We start from the raw sequence: 17,282 nt of genomic DNA on the forward strand, positions 1-17,282 counted from the left end.
AAAATACCGCAAATACGTGAATTTGCTGCGAATAATGGGAGTATATGTTCTGGAGAGAAATCCTCGAGTACATGAGTCCATAAAAAAATACGGGGGTTCACTTTTGGTGCCATCAGTGCATCTCACATGGTACACTGTAGCCTCTACCTGCACCCACTTTTTTGCCTTTTCTCTACCTCCATTGCAGCTTTTATTTCCTTTATTTCCTGGATCTCTTCAGCTTGATGTCAACCTCCAACTCCCTCTTTTTCAGTTTTAAATAAATCACTGAATGGTCTGAGAGCCTACTATATATTTCATCATATCAACTGACAAATCATCAGCTTTGCACAGGTTTTGTTTTTCAATAAATCTCATTCTGGTATGCCAAGAGTGTAGAGCGTGGATATTGCCCCCATTTTTTTTTCTTTTTTCCCCCCAGCCCCTGCACTATATTAGAAACTGATACTATGCGTATTCATCCCTGATACTTTGTCAACAGATCAGCAACTTTCCTGTGTTTTTCTCTGAGTATGTAGCTTCCAAAAATAATGCCCTTAAATCTTATATTTGGTGAAAGGATTATTTCTTTATTAATTTTTTCTTCATAATCCCAACAATACTGCAAAGTAACTATACTGTACCTGACTTTAACCCATATGCATAACAAGTCTACTTTCAGCCAGTACTGAAACATACTTTATTATTTAGCAGACAGACTAATATATCAAAAGGATAAAAAAAGTTTTTCACTACAAAAAAAGCTTTTATAATAAAATTAAGTTCTATATACAGTGATACCCCGAACTTAATGAGTTAGGTTCCAGACCTCTCGCACGAAGGGGAATTTTCACGTAAGTTTGGCACTTGTCTCTAAAAATGCTAATACGTAAATGCTTACTTCTTGAGTTGTACACTAAATATGACCCTAATCATGCTCCCTCAAGTATTAAGCTAACTTTTAAACAAATTAAAATTAATGTAATTTCATTTATAAATGGTTGGTAAAAATATAGGATTGTGCAAAGATTACATACATACAACATATTTCTCTCTTCTTTTTCCCCCTTCCGACTGACCAATCTATTTTTAGAAGTCTTCTCAACCATTTTTGAGAAATTCTTTATTCTCTTTCTTTCTTGGTCTGAAATTCCTTTTCATGAACAAAATAACAATTTGTCAAAAATTGTATTTTTCCTAACTATACAAACTGAGGTCCTTTACAATAGGAATGTAACTTGCGGCAGCTGGAACCGGTCGTAAGCTTCGAACAAGGGAGTTCGGTAGTTAACTGCTTGTCCGACAATGCGCGCACCGTGCGACTGGGAGGTGAAGATCCACTTTGCTTAGGCCCAGGAAAAAACAAAACAGTGGAGGGGTGGCATGAGGTGGGACTATGTGGTAAAGGGACCCTCAGGTTTGTATAGTTAGGAAAAATTCAATTTTCGACAAATTACTTGTTCCAATATGAATACAAACCATCGGTCCTTTATAATAGGAAGACTCACTTCTTGGTGGGTGGAATCTGAGTCTTAAGAACAGACTGGTGTTCGTCCAACCTTGGTTCCTTCCCTGGTCGTAAGAGCAGAGGGAGGGTATGTACTGCAGGATCAATGGTCAGACCTCTAGACCCAAATTAAATCAAGAGGGAGGCAAGCGTACCTCATTAAACTAGCAAGCAAGAACTTGCTCCTATTGCAAGAGGCAATATGAAGTCATGGGTTTGTCTCTTGTTGGCTTCCACTTCCCACCCCCCCACCCCCCCCCCCCCCCCTTGTCGGGGAAGTGGTGGATAATCGCTCCTATCCCTAATGAAAGGGATAGATGGGGCTCGGTCGAGTAGCTTTACCTGCATCGCTTCCTGTTCCAGTGTAGTGACAACCGTGTCCCTCTGCCCACAGGTAGAGGAGGAGAAAAAGATGGGGAAGAGAAGCAAGTCACACTCTCATTCACTCATCCATTCATGCAGTCACACAAGGATGCGATGCTGTTCTGTCCACTCGGGTGCTGGGTAAGCTACACGTGTTGAGCAGCCACCACAGGGGTCCAAGGAAAAAAGTGTCCAAGGACCTGTGGGCTATATCCCGAAGGTAAAAAGAAGGAGGTGAAGGTGGTCTGGTTGGACCAGACCCCTGCCTTCAGGACCTGCGCCACGGAGAAGTTCTTGCGGAACGCAAGGGAAGGACCAATACCTCTGACTTCGTGGGCTCTCGGACGAAGGGTATGGATGTCGTCGCTACCATCAGCTGCGTACACCCTCCTGATCACCTCACGCAGCCAGAAAGAAAAGAGTGTTCTTGGATACTTCTTTCTTGGTCACCCCGGTGCTAACGAAGAGGCGTCGACACTCAGCCTGAGGTGCCGAGTTCTCTTCAGATAGCGCCGTAGCGCCCTCACAGGTACAGAGCAGGCATCTCATCCACATCGTTGTGCAGTGAAGTCCATTTATGGGAGGGGATTGTGAAAGACTCGAACCGGTCGTCAGGGACCGAAGGATTCTGAGTCTTCGCTACGTAGTTCGGGACGAAATCCAGCGTCACAGATCCCCATCCCCTGGAGTGCTTGACGTTGAAGGAAAGACCATGCAGTTCCCCTACTCTCTTTGCTGATGCCAGGGCCAGCAAGAAGAGGGTCTTGAGGGTCGATCCCTGTCTGACAACTCTCGGAGTGGCTCCGAAGGGACTTCGAGTCAGACTCCTAAGGACGAGAGTCACGTCCCACCCACCCAGGAGGCCTGAGTTCCCTGGGTGGGCAAGACCTCTCAAAGCTCCTCATAAGCAGGGAGATCTCGAACGAATTCAAGATATCCACTCCCCTCAGTTTCAGGACTAGGGCCAGAGCGCCTCTGTATCCTTTGACTGTGGGGATGGAGAGGAGCTTGGGGTCCTCGGCGAAGAAATACGAGGAAATCCGCTACCTGCTGAAGAGTGGCTCTGAGAGAGATAAACCCTGTCTACGACACCAACCACAGAAGATGGCCCACTTTCCCTGGTACACAGCTGCAGAGGACGTACCCACCCATCTCTGTTTGCTGCTCGGTGAGAAAAACCTCTCGCTCGCAAGAGATGGTGGATTACAGCCAGCCGTGAAGATGTAGACTGGACTGTCTGGTGGTACCGTTCCACGTGTGGCTGGACAAGAAGGTTGTGCCAAGGGGGAATCTCTCTCGGTGCTTCTGCAAGCAGAGCCAGCAGGTCCTGGTACCAAATGGCCTGGGGCCACTTGGGAGCCACCAGGATCATCCAGAGATTCGGGGTGACCAGCACTCAGCTGATCACCTTGCGAATCAGGCAGAACGGGGGAAAGGTGGGGCAAAAGGCTACACGAAGAGTTTGTCCCACGGGTGTTGAAGAGCGTCCTCTGCAGCTGCCCATGGGTCCGGCACGGCTGAGAAGAAAACCGGAAGTTTTCTGTTGTGCTGGGTGGTGAAACAGATCCACTACTGGATGCCCCCACAGGTTGAAGAGCCTTTCCGCCAGGTCTGGTGTAGAGACCATTCGGTCCCTATCACCTGATCCCGACGGCTGAGCTTGCCTGCTACTACATTCCTCTTGCCTGGAATGTAGCGGGCTGACAGCTCTACTGAGTGGGCCACGGCCAACTCGTGCACCTGCAACGTCAACTGGTGTAACGGGAAAGGACACTAGGCCCCCCTGTTTGTTGACGTTATGCCACTACTGTGGTGTTGTCGCACATCAACACCACCGAGTGTCCCATCAAGCGGTCCTGGAACTCTTGGAGAGCGAGGAACGCTGCCTTAAGCTCCATGGACGGTTGATGTGAAGGTGCTTGTCGTGACGATCCCACACTCCTGCAGCCAGCAACTCCTCCAGGTGTGCGCCCCATCCCTTGGTTGACGTGTCCGAAAACAGCAACATCTCTGGGGGGGAGTGCGAAGAGGCACTCCTCAAGAGGCTCCTGTCATCCAGCCACCAGCCTAGGTCCTGCCTCACCTACTCTGTGATGGACACGGGGAGTAAGGTGGGTCTGTTGCCTATGACCAACTCTCCTTTAGTCTCCACTGAAGAGACCGCAGGTGAGACGCCCATGACTAACTTCTAGATGACAACAGGTGGCCGATCACGACTTGCCACTGCTGAGCTGACTGTTCTTGCCGAAACAGGAACTGGTAGGCTGCCTCCCTGAATCTGTTGATCCACGAGTCTGTGGGAAGACTCGCTGCCCTGCTACCGTGTCGATCAGCATACCCAGGTACTTCATCCTCTGGTTGGGCTCGAGATTGGACTTCTCGAAGTTCACCACGATCCCCAGATTGCACCAGAACTCAAGAAGTCGATACCTGTCCTGTAGCAACTGCGAACAGGAGCTCGCCAGGACCAAACAGTCGTCGAGATACCTCAGAAGACGTATCCCTACCGAGTGGGCCAAGCAGACACCAGAGTGAACATTCGCGTGAACACCTGTGGGGCGGTTGAGAGACTGAAGCAAAATGCCCTGAATTGGTACACCGTCCCGTCGAGGATGAAGGCGGAGGTACTTCCTGGAGGATTGATGGACGGGTATCTGGAAATACGCGTCCTTCAAGTCCATCGAAGCATGAAGTCGTTCTCCCTGATGGGAGTCGAGCACGGAACGTGCCGTCTCCTTCGTGAACCGAGACTGGCAAACGAATCGGTTCAGGGGAGAGAGATCTATCACCGGGCGCCAGCCCCGAAGACTCTCCACCAGGAAAAGACGGCTGTAGAAGCCCGGGTGAACGATCCCTGACGATCTCCACAGCTCCCTTGCTCAGCATGGCTTGGACTTCCTGCCGAAGGGCTACGTCCTTTGATGTTCCAGGTATGTAGGTCTGAAGGTGGACCGGGTTGGAGGTGACGGGTGGCCGAGACTCGAAGAGTAGTAGATAGCCCTCCCAAAGGACGTCTACTATCCAGGTCTCCGCTCCGTAGCGCTGCCATGTTGCCCATTGGCTCGCCAGGCATCCCCCCACTTCCGTTTCAGCAGGTGGGGGGAGGGGGAACGCCGTCCCAGCGTTTCCCGCCTCTCTTCGATTCTTTCCCCACTTCCCCCTCCCCCCCGAGGGGAAGGAGGGCTGGAGGAGGGCTGAGGACAACCGCTCCTGCAAGAAGTCGGAAGGCAGAGTCTTTCCTTTGGGCTTCAACGAAGCAATCGTCTTGGCCTCAGAGGAAGCGCTAACCAAGCTCTTGGGCTTGGCCGCAGTCGTTCAAGGCTGCCCAAATGCCTCGAGACTGCCTGGTGTACTAGGCGGTCACTGTCACCAGTGCGCCGTCGTTCCACCGCAGCGTCCACCATCTCTCCTGGGAAGAGAGAGGAGGAACTCCGCACCACCGGTCCGTTGCGAAGACCCAGTGCCGCCTCACACCCAGCCGACCTGGTCACTCGGGTGAGGACTGCGTCCCTACGCCGAAGTACCAGGTTGGCCCACAGGTTTGCCGTCTGGTGGGCTAGGTAGGAAATGGCTCTACCTCCAGACTGACACAGCCTCCAAAAGCCGGGTCCCCCTCGGGGGGAGTAATATTTCCCGAGGTGGCCGCGACCTTAGACACTGTGAGGGACCACAGGTCTAACCAGGAGACTGCCTGGAATGCCGCCATGGCGGTGGATTCCAGTGCAAGTGCCTCATGCTGCGAGAACCACAAGTTCTCTGACAGGAGCTGCAGCAGAGACACCCCCGGAGTTAGCCTAGCTAGCTCCGGGTTAACCTGTTTGGGCAGCATAGGATCCTCTGATGGCACGTAGAATCTCCTCAGTCGCAGCAGAGGCAGGGTAAGTAGCTTGGAAGACCTGCCGGACCTTCAAGCGAACCCTTTTTTTGTCTTGGAGACAAGCGGAGTCCACCTGGCCCAGCACCGAGTCAGACAGAGCCGATGAAGGCCCAACACTTACTGCCCTCCACACCAGGGCAAACTCTGTGGCTGATGGGGGGGTGTGGGGACGTTTCCAGCTCACGGGATCCATAATTAATGAAAAAATAGTAAAATACAAACCACACGTACTTACAGTATTTTATCAAACACACACAAAGCAAACCAAGTTTGAAAAAGATACAAAGCGTACGACGAAAGCGGGCAGAGAGCGAACAACACGTCTGTCTCCGTCGGTGGCCGAAAGCAAAGGGGATCTTCACCTCCCAGTCGCGCGGTGCGCAGTCGGACAAGCAGTTAACTACCGAACTCCCTTGTTCGAAAAACCTCTCTTCTTTAAAAAAAAACGAAAAAAACCGGTTTTTTTTTTCCAGCTGCCGCAAGTTACATTCCTATTGTAAAGGACCGAAGGTTTGTATTCGTATCGGAACAACAGTACTTTATATTTGAACTAGTACAACTCTAAGTTGTGTGTCTATGTTTTAGAACGGCGTATTTAGTTCTAGATGGTGAAGGTAAAATTAGATAAATTGAAAGTTATCTACTGCTAACTAAGAGAGAGATAGAGAGAGAGAGAGAGCTTCTCTGGGAAACAAAAACAAGACAAGGAGAAAAAATATTTCCATATATATTTTGTAATTACAGTTATATTATTATTATTATTATGAATATTATTATTATTATTATTATTATTATCATAAATATTTGAAATATTAATAAACATATACGGAACATGTATCATGAAAATTCTCTGATCTCTGTACGTTTTTGCGCTCGCAAGTCTCTGAAAAGTGCGCACATGATAATTGGTTAGGTTCCATTTAAAAGTTGCACTATTGTGAATTCACAACTCAAAACATATAAGATTGAGGTATTACTGTATGCTCACCAAGTACAATTACCTAGCTAACGATTATGCTCACTAAAAATCTAAAACAAAATTACTTACGGATAGTTTTTCATCTTCACCAACAAACCAGACACTTCGAGCACTTGAACCTTCGTGTAGTCAGAGTGAACAGGACAAAGATTTGCATCTAGAGTCAATGTTTTTGATGGCCAAGAATTCACCGACTCTTGGAAGACAATTCATACGAGGATATTTTGAAAATGTGGTGTCTTTGTCAAGTATTGTACCCTGGAATGAAGAAGAGTCTCAATGGAAATGCAAAATACAAAAATTATTAAAGGCATTAATATGCAAAAAAAAATGATATTGTTAAGATACAATAAAATTGTTTTGTACATACTTACCTGGCAGAATATATACTTAGCTATAGACTCGGTCGTCCCGACAGAATTTCAAAACTCGCGGCACACGCGACAGGTAGGTCAGGTGATCCACCATTCCCGCCGCTGGGTGGCGGGGTCTGGAACCATTCCCGTTTTCTAAGCCATAATTTCTCTTCCACCTGTCTCCTGACGGGGAGGATCGGTGGGCCATTAATCGATATATCTGCCAGGTAAGTATGTACAAAACTTTATTGTATCTTAACAATATCATTTTTGTACATGAAAACTTACCCAGCAGATATATACTTAGCTGGATTGGCACCCTTGGTGGCGGGCAAGAGACAGCTAAAAACAAATAATACTTAAACTAAATACATTAAAAACAGGGAAAAAACAACCTATGTTCTTGGATAAATAATCCATGGTTCCTACCTGATTGGGCTGAAGACTTCATGACTACTGTCGATGAGTCTGCCGCCTGCCTCAAGAGTTTCAGCGAGGAATGAACCTATGGCTGAATAACTCTTTGGATCGTGTCAATGGGGCTAGCCGCTAACGCGACAGAGCCTATTCTGGATCGTACCAATGGGGGCTGACCCACTTACATGGTAGAGCCTTGACCTTTTGTCATATCAATGGAGACTCGCCCTCTTACATGACAGTTTAGTTACTAAAAATAATCACAAGGAGCACTGAAGCCAATCCCAATCACCTGACCATGTTAGTACTGTTATAATCTATGAATTGCAAGAGGGTTTCCCTATTCCCTCTGACAATTAACCAATAAAACAACCACCAATAAAGGATACTTTAAAGCACTAAAGTAAATTACGAAGGATTAGCCTCAGCCCTTCTCCCAGCACTGAATTCGCCGAAACATACGCTCCCAGAGCAAAGCACTTTTCGTACGAAATTTTTACGTCTCTTAGGTAATTCGAGGCAAACACGAATTACATCTCCAAAACGTAGACTCTATAAGTGCCTGCAGAGACCATGTTTTGTGAAATGCCATTGACGTAGTTATGGCTCTCACTCATGAGCTCTTACTCTGAGAACCTTGAGGTGCTCTTCATCGCACTTAAGGTGAGCTTCCCTTATCACATCCTTTATGAAGAATGTAAGGGCATTCTTGGAAATCGATCTTTTCGGATCTCTTACAGAGCACCAAAGACTTTCTTCTGTACCTCCCAGCAGCTTTTTCTTCTCCAGGTAGAACTTGAGTGCCCTGACTGGACACAAAAGTCCCTCTCTAGTTCTCTTCCTGTTAATGAGAAATCTCCCTCCTTCATCTTCAAAGCTTCCTTTGGCCAAGGCTTTTGAGGGATTTTTTCATTTTTTGCTAGAAAAAATGGTTGTTTTAAGAAAGGGAGCAAATCGCTGAATCCTTCTTAAAACCCACTTCACCTTCCAAGCTTGCAACTCGCTAATTCTCTTAGCTGTTGCTAACGCAAAGAGGAATAATGACTTTCTCATTAAGTCTCTAAAAGAAGCTGCGTGAGACGGTACGAACTTTTTTCCGGACATTAGGTAAACTTGAAGGCCCACCCAATCCAAGTTTCCAGCTAGGTTTTCTTGATTGACATGGTCTTTCGTGGTTTCGAAAGACCTTATAAGGTCATGGAGATCTTTATTATTGGTCAGATCTATTCCTCTATGTCGAAAGACTGAGGGCCAGCCATACTTCTGTTAACCCTTCACTGTTGATACCTGCCAGGTTACAGGTCTTTTCTCAAATATAGGAGAAAATCTGCGATTTCAGTTACAGATGGTACTGGAAGAGGATATTTTCTTCCCCTTACACCATCTCTAAACAACTCCCACTTCGACTGATATACTTTAGAGGTGGAGACTCTTCTGGCTCTTGCAATAGCCTTCGCCACTTCTCGTGAAAAGCCCTTGCTCTGACAAGTCCTTCGACAGTCTGAAGGCGGTCAGACTTAGAGCGGGGAGGTTTTTGTGAAACCTGTCGAAGTGGGGTTGTTTGAGAAGATCGTTCCTCAGTGGAAGCGATCTTGGAAAATCTACTAACCACTCCAGCACCTCTGTGAACCAATCGACGAGCTGGCCAGAAGGGAGCGATGAGGTCATTCTTGTTCCTTCCGAGCAAGCGAACTTCCTCAATACTTCCCCTACTATCTTGAAAGGAGGGAAGGCGTATGTGTCCAAGCCTGTCCAATCTAGCAGAAAGCTGTCTACTGCTACTGCTTGTGGATCCGAGATCGGGGAGCAATAGTTCTCTAATCTGTGATTCCTGTTGGTCGCGAACAGGTCTATATTGGGCCTTCCCCACAGATGCCATAGTTTGCTGGCAAATCTGAGGATTGAGAGTCCATTCCGTGGGTAGGACTTGTTCTTTTCTGCTCAACAGATCTGCCCGACATTTCTCTCTCCCTGCACAAACCTTGTGAGAAGGAGAGTCTTCCTTTCCTGAGCCCAAATCAGCAGATCCTTTGCTGATTCGTACAGGGAAAAGGAATGCGTCCCCCCTTGTTTCTTTATATAAGCAAGGGCTGTTGTGTTGTCCGAGTGAATCTGAATCCCCAGACCTGAGACCTGTTCCTCGAAATGAACTAAAGCTAGATGAATGGCTGTTAGTTCTTTTTTGTTTATGTGCCAGGACACTTGTTTCTCCTTCCCAGTGCCTGACACTTCTTCCGAACCTAGGGTCGCTCCCCACCCTGAATCTGAGGCGTCTGCAAATAACGCTAGGCGAGGGTTTCTGTAAGTGAAGGGAGATTCCCTTGCTTAGTTTCTGTGGATCTAACCACCAGCGGATATTCTCCTTGATCCCTTTCGAGATGGAAAGGTTTCTCCCAGATTGTGGACTTCCAATCCCATCTCTCCTTCAGATAAAATTGAAGGGGTCGTAGGTGTAGTCTTCCTAAGGAAACGAACTGTTCCATCGAGGAGAGGGTCACCAGTAAGCTCATCCATTCCCTCGCAGAACAATGTTCTTTCCTTAAGAAGACTGCCACCTTTTCTAAGCAGCGTTTCTCTCCTTTTCCTGCGAAGGATACGCTAGAAAATCCCGAGAATTCCATCTGAATCCCCAGATAGACAATACTTTGCTGGGTAGTCAAGCATGGATTTCTCGCGATTGACTAAAAGTCCTAGGTACTTTGTCAAATTTAGAGTAAATAAAAGGTCCAATCCAGACATTTTTTTTTTTTTTTCTCCGATTGGGCTCTTATTAGCCAATCGTCCAGATATAAAGGAGATCCTGATCCCTTCCAGATGTAGCCATAAGCTACATTCTTCATGATGTCCGTGAAGACTTGAGGGGCAGTCGAAAGTCCGAAACACATCGCTCGGAACTGGAAATACTTTCCCTTGGAACATGAATCTCAGATATTTCCTTGCTGCCGGATGAATTGGCACATGGAAATACGCATCCTGAAGGTCCAGGGACACCATCCAGTCCCCTGGACGAAGAGCAGACAGAACAGAGGAAGACGTCTCCATCGAAAATTTCTTCTTCAAGACAAAAGAAATTCAGGGCACTGACGTCTAGAACCGTCTCCATCCCCCCAATGCTTTCGGTACCAGGAATAGCCGATTGTAAAATCCTGGAGACTGGAGATCTTGAACCAGTTCTACAGCTTCCTTGGAAATCATCTGTTCCACTGCTTGCAAAATAGCAGCTTTTGGACCGGATCCGATATCTTGCAGTCAACTCCCTTGGAGTTGTCGTCAAGGGAGGATTTTCCCTGAAGGGGATAAAGTAATCCTTTTTTCAGGATCGAGAGGGACCAAGAGTCCGCTCCCTTCTGCGCCCAGACTTTTGCAAAGTGGAGTAGTCTGGCGCCTACTTTTGTCTAGAGGACTCCCTGCTCATCTAGACTTCCCGAAGGACCTTCTAGATGGTCTACTCCTTCTATCTGGTCTGCGACCTCTAAGAGGGGTCCTAGAAGAGGAGGCACCTCGAAAGGGCTGTACAAAAGAGGGTCTCTCTTTTTCTCGATAGGCACTGGCCGGCCTAAACTTCTTGGCTGAGTGAGTGAGAGAGCCTGATTGCCTTCTCCGTAAGAGATTTAGCAACCTCTTTAACAGTCTCCTGTGGAACAGATGAGGGGACAAAGGTGCAAAAAGAAGAGATGTTTCTCTGTAAGGGTGATACGGCTCTTGCTAGAAAAGAGCTAAAGACCGATCTCTTCTTTAAGACTCCCGTTCCGAAAAGCGAGGCAACTTCTACGGAACCGTCCATAACCGCGTCTGTCCAAGCAAGCCAGGCGCTTGAAAGTTCCTCCATGGAGACAAAGTCAGTGTCCTGAGCTCTCTTAGCTAACGCTCCCAAAGCCCAGTCCATGAAGTTGAAGACTTCCAGGGTCTTAAAGAGGCCCTTTAGAAGGTGGTCCAGCCTCACACATGCCCATGTTGCTTTAGGCAGAAAGCAAAGACTTCCTCCTGGAAGAGTCCACTAAAGAAGCGAAATCCGCGTCTGCGGATGAAGGGAGGCCTAACCCCATAGGTTCCTTAGGTCTCGTACCACCTTCCTGGTTTACCTGTTTAACTTGGAAGGAGGGCAGGAAAAAACTGTTATGCCCGCTTCCCTTCTGGAAGTCAACCACTCTGAAAAGGTCTTTAAGGCCTTTTTCATACAAAGAGCAGGGCGCATCTTGACGAAGGAAGACGACTTGTGAGCTTTTGTGCTCGACATCAAAGATCCTGGTGAAGGAGGGTCAGCAGGATGAAGGGAGTCTCCGAACTCCTTGAGCAGCAAAAGAGAGAGCCTCTTGTAGTCAGAAACTGCTACATCTACGGGCTCCTCCTCTTCCGATACCTGTTCCAACGGATCCACTGAAGGAGACCGTTTGGGAGTGATCGGGCTCTTCCCGGGAGAAGAACTCCTTTCCCGAGAAGGGGTAGCACTGAACGTTCGAACTTCTATACGAAGAATGAGGCTCCTGTCGGTCCGAAACACTCTTGCGCCTACTAGACTCTTGTTGTCTAGGCCCTTGCGGTTCGCCAGACTCGCGGCGCTTGATAGGCTCCTGGCGCCCTGATTCAGGGCGCTTGAAAAGATCCCTGCGCCCTGATTCCTGACGCTTAACAGGCTCTTGGCGCCCTAACTCTTGACGCCTAACGTACTCCTGGCATCCTGACTCCTGGCGCCCTGACTCCTGGCGCCCTGACTCATGGCGTCCTGACATCCTGGCGCTGACTCCTGGCGTCCTGACTCATGGCGTCCTGATTCCTGGCTGCTTTACTAGCAGACTCCTGACGTCCTAATCCTGTGGTTTGAGAGGCTCTTGACGCCCTTTCTTGCGTCTCGCTGCCTCTTTGCGCCTGCCTGGCTCCTGGTCCTGTAGACCCAAAGGATCCTGATACCTAAATCGGTTTAGTCTATCTTCCGGTTCCTTGAACCTAAACCGATCGAGACTTCTGCTCGATTCGCGGCGTCTCATAGGAGAGAGGCTACGTTCTTCCTGTCTACCAGGATTCAAAGCCTTACCCGTCATAGGGCGCTTTGGAGAAGAAAGCCTATAGGGCGAAAGAACTCTCCTCTCAGGAGAACAACTCCTGTCGGACGAGTCTCTCGACGAAGGCGATTAAACGCCCTGGAATTGTGAGGTTCTCTCCTATACGAAGAGGGGCGCTTAGCGGAACTCTTAACAGGAGCGAAACATCTTTCCTCCTTGTCGAATCCTTAGCAAAGGAGCCTACTAAAGAGGCTAACTGCTCTTGCAGATTTATCAGAAACTTCTTCGTAGATCCTGAAGAGAGGGCCTCCTCTTGTCTCGTCTTCTTAGACACCGAAGGCCATTCTCGGGAAAACGCTCTGGTGGGCTGGAATCAGCCCGCGTCTCCTTTAGGAGCCTTCCATGCTCTCTTCAAAGGGCGCGAAAGAGAGGCCGAACTCCATCCTCGTTTAGAGAGGAAGAGTCTGAGGCCGAAAAACACTCCTTAGGACGCCTTTTCTGCGGCAATCCGAGGCAGCCTGGGACTTTACAACAGGATCTGCCGAGGGACGCCTGACCATTGGGGATGTTTCTGCATCCTCCCTGCGGCTTTCGACATCCTCCTCCCCTGGTCCTGGGAGTTTGGAAGCGGTCTAGGCCTAGGAGACAATGAGGAACCGGTCCAGACGCCCCCTCCACTGCACTGGGGACACTGCACAAGTCACTATCACCACTCTTACCTTCATTTAGAGCTCGTAACTGAGCTTGAAGTTTCTTGATGGAAGCTTTTACATTTTCCCTCTCTGAAGAAGAATCTTTGGATTCAGAACAGGGAGAAGCAGCTGAGGCTAAGGGAAAATCGTTAGTAGGAGAGTTAACCTCTTGTTCTAGAGAACAAGATCTACTAGATGACCTAGCTGAAGCCTTCCTTACTCTATCTCTCTCAAGTTTCCTAACATATGAAGATAAACCTCCTTCCATTCAAGCTCTGTTAGGTTCTCGCACTCAACACAGGTATTATTAAAAGAACATTAATTCTCTCTGCATTTAGCGCAAATACTATGAGGATCTACTGCCGATTTCGGCAGCCTAACCTTGCAACCTTCCCTACTACAAACTCTAAAACATAGGTGAAGCCTTAGCGTCAGACATCGTGAAAAGAGTAGTCAAAACCAAAGTCGAAAAACAGTCCCACAATAAGCGTATGCCAAGCCACAGAAAAAACAGAATACGTCACCAAAACCAATCCAAATTCTTGGCAAACGAGTAGAAATCCAAGATGGAGGAACGAACAATAGGTGTTGTCCGTTCAACCGACAGAGAAATTATGGCTTAGAAAACGGGAATGGTTCCAGACCCCGCCACCCAGCGGCGGGAATGGTGGATCAACCTGACCTACCTGTCGCTGTGCCGCGAGTTTTGAAATTCTGTCGGGACGACCGAGTCTATAGCTAAGTATATATCTGCTGGGTAAGTTTTCATGTACAAAAAAACTCAAGTGGAGGTATAGCTGAGAAAGAAATTATGTTTCAACATAGTATCAAGCCTGTCTCTCTCATCATCCAGGATGAACTTAATGCCCAAAAAGATGGTGTGCAGAAATATGATGTTGCCCTCTGAACTTTGATGTCCAGCACTGTTTCTCTCTACAAGGGTGAGCTAGGTTCAAAACTAGCACCATCTACAAAGTACACTTGTCAGGTAGAAATATATGTTTCCTTCCTGCAATCATGAGTATACAGGCTTCCTCTAGCCAGGGGTGCCAGCTTATGGACTCTTTAAGCTTCTTTTTGCCAATTAGGATGCTCTGATTTTGGGTACCTTTGTCACAAATTAGCAGCAATGCAAAAGATGAACTACTCTTCCCTAATGGTTCAATGTCCCATTAAAACCCATGCTTCAAAATCAGAAAAACACAAAGATTCACAATGCGTGCACATGAAAAATTATAACAAAAAGCTTGTATCTTTAGTTTCATTAGGCTAGAACGAACTAATGTATAAACAGAGAACAACCTTACCTCTACTTCTTTCAACAGGTCTCCTTTCAATTCTTCTGTTAGGTTTGTTAATATATCTCCTTCACAGTTTCATCATATACAGCAGACTTTGCATCGCTTTTGCCGTGATCCCTCCTGTTTTATCGTCAGCCCCTTCCTCATCCAATTTACTTGGGGTTACAAGATGAGAATTTTCTGGATCTGTCAGGGTGACTTGTGATGGCACTATCCCGAGGGGCCTCCTCGGGACAGGACATTGCCGGCAAGTTTCCTCTCTTTACTCTACTACCTCCTGGAAGAGTCTGTATTTCTTAGGCTTGACAAAAACCTCCCTAATGCTGTAGGTGGTCGGGGCGCAGACTTTTTAGATGACCTAGTTGATGGGCCAGGTCTTTCATCTACTGGAGAACCTTCCTTATCCAGTATATCGGATAGACCAGAATTGCCAGACCCATTAGATTCTCTGCCTGAACTCTTTTGAGGGAAGTCTGTGGATGCAGCGGGCATGAACTTTCAGTAGCATCTGGAACTTCTGCCTGCAAATCCACCTGCTCTTCTTCTTCCTCATCTAAGAACATGTTCATTTCCCTGGATTTTAAACCAAAGGCTCCATACGGTCTTGAAGGGAGAGCAAATTGTGAAATGTCTTCTTTTGTATTCTCACCAACCTCAAAGCTCTGATGAACTGGGGATGGGGAGGGCCACGAAATCAGTCTGTGTGGGCATGTTGGGTCAGAGTGAAAGTCTGGGTGGTTACAGATTCAGTCTTTGAGGTTACTTGGACAACTGTAAGGGTGCTCTGCTCACTCATCCTTCTTAGGTTACTTAGTGTTTCTGCCGAGATATTTAAATCATGAGCATCAACGAGACCTCTGAACACATCCTCTCCTTCTACATCAATGACACCCTGGTTCTGAAAACCCAAAGGATTCTGAAACCAATTCCAGATGGTCTTGTAACTTGTCCAACTATTTCTATGTCATTCCCTTCACAGGAATTATTGTAAGATGTTACTTCCTCTTCATCTTCACTCCCAAAATAATGTGCTTATTCATGCTAGATGATGAGACATTATTCCTATAATTCACGTTTGTAGTAGAAGAGTTACAGGCACTCGAACAAGGGGTTGCATGACTAACAGAAGCCTCTTCTTTAGCCTCAAATGGAACAGACGTTTTCCTCGTTCTGCTACGTTTACGTCGTTTCCTGCTCTTGGGGCCAGGTTTATAAAGCTCATCCACAGGAGAGACAACTGGACTTGACTCTCTGCTTTCTGTACATAAATCTCCACTATCATTACTATTGTCAACTGTCTCCATCACTTTCCACATAAATAAAACAGCTTGTTGACACCTCCTTCTCTTGAGAAACTTTCTCGTCTTCCTTTAAAGCAATCTCAGTGTCTACTACTTCCATCTCATCTTCAGTTAATGGATCCAGTAAACTTTTTATTTCTTCTTGTGTTTCCCACTGAACATTCATCCTTATTTCCAAAACGCCTCACTCTCTTTAACCTCACCTTTTTTGTGCCTCCTTGTTTTCGGAGAACTACTCTCTATTTCATTTGTTGATGTTACAGACATATTGTCTGTAAAGCTCTCCCTCTTTGTGCCTCTTTGATGACGTAGTTGCCACAGTCTCACAGGATTCTACTGACTGTCGGGTCTCTTTCAGCATATGACCTGCTGACATCTGATCATTGTTTTTGTATTTTCTGAGAGATTGCCTCTTTGTAGGCTTTGAAACGTCAACCTCTTCATCATGTACTACCTCACTTTCACTTTCACTGGGTTCTACAGATTGTTGCCTTTTTCTCCTCCCTTTCTTCACCTCCTCTACCTTGACAACCTCAACATCAGAACTCTGGCAAGAATCCCTCAGCTTCTGACGAGCCTGACGAGCTGGGCTTTTGTCTTCTTTGAGCTGGCAATCTTTTTATCGCTGCTCTTCGTTGTCTTCATCTGAATCTTCAGACTCCTCTCTCCGGTGACCTTTCTGTCTTTTGGAACACTCCATGTCTTCGACTTGACCCTTTTAATCCTACACTTCTCAACATTTTCCCCTTTCCTACTTTCACTTCTTGTCAATATTCCTCATCAACAACTCTACTCTTCCTTGTTTTCTTTGGTTCTTCAATGAAGACATCCTCGTTCTTTCTCTTTTTATGCTTCTTCTTTTTCTCTGGGCTCTCAGACGTGCCAACTTTCGGGTCAGATAAGGATTTTAACCTGAATAGAGAAAATTAACTTTTTAATGACACTTTCTGCAAATACTAAATGATTCTAATCATTTAAATTACATGGATCCAAACTCCAGACAGGCCTTCTAGGTGCAGACTTTGTTTGCCCTCTTATAAAAATCATGCAAACTATGTTCCTACATCAAATGCCATTTTTCTACAATCACTGAAATGCATTTGTTACTTTACAATCACAATTCTCTGTCATTTGAGAGCATTTATATGGAATTCCTTCAGAAAAATTTCAAATTAGTTTGTAATGAACTTTTGATTTTTCTTGTGACTGAAGTTTCTTTCACCACCCTAGGTTTTGGTAAGGGTATACCTTCTTTCTTCAGTTACTGGAGGTTTGTAGGTTTAAGACTATTTTTGGATCAACCATTTTTATTGGACTTGCTCATTTTGGTGTAATGTGTATTTTGGGTCTTCAATATTACAAATGAACTATGTAGTGATACTTGTAAATTTCTCTTTCAGTATACAATAAAATTCTGTCTTGTGCATTAAGAAGTACGTTGACTCCAAGGCACAATCATTTTTTTGCAGTGTACTATCATTACAGAAAATAAGTTCCTGGGTTCCTTCTT

General features: G+C 46.5%; 1 protein-coding gene across 1 annotated transcript in view; it reads left to right on the forward strand.

The window, feature by feature from the left end:
* The window catches only part of LOC135213142 (synaptotagmin-7-like), a 40,865-nt gene that overhangs the window by 19,688 nt on the left and 3,895 nt on the right, over positions 1-17,282 (forward strand). The window lies entirely within an intron of this gene.

The sequence above is a fragment of the Macrobrachium nipponense genome, chromosome 42 (assembly GCF_015104395.2).
Source record: "Macrobrachium nipponense isolate FS-2020 chromosome 42, ASM1510439v2, whole genome shotgun sequence".
NCBI classification, from domain to species: domain Eukaryota; kingdom Metazoa; phylum Arthropoda; class Malacostraca; order Decapoda; family Palaemonidae; genus Macrobrachium; species Macrobrachium nipponense.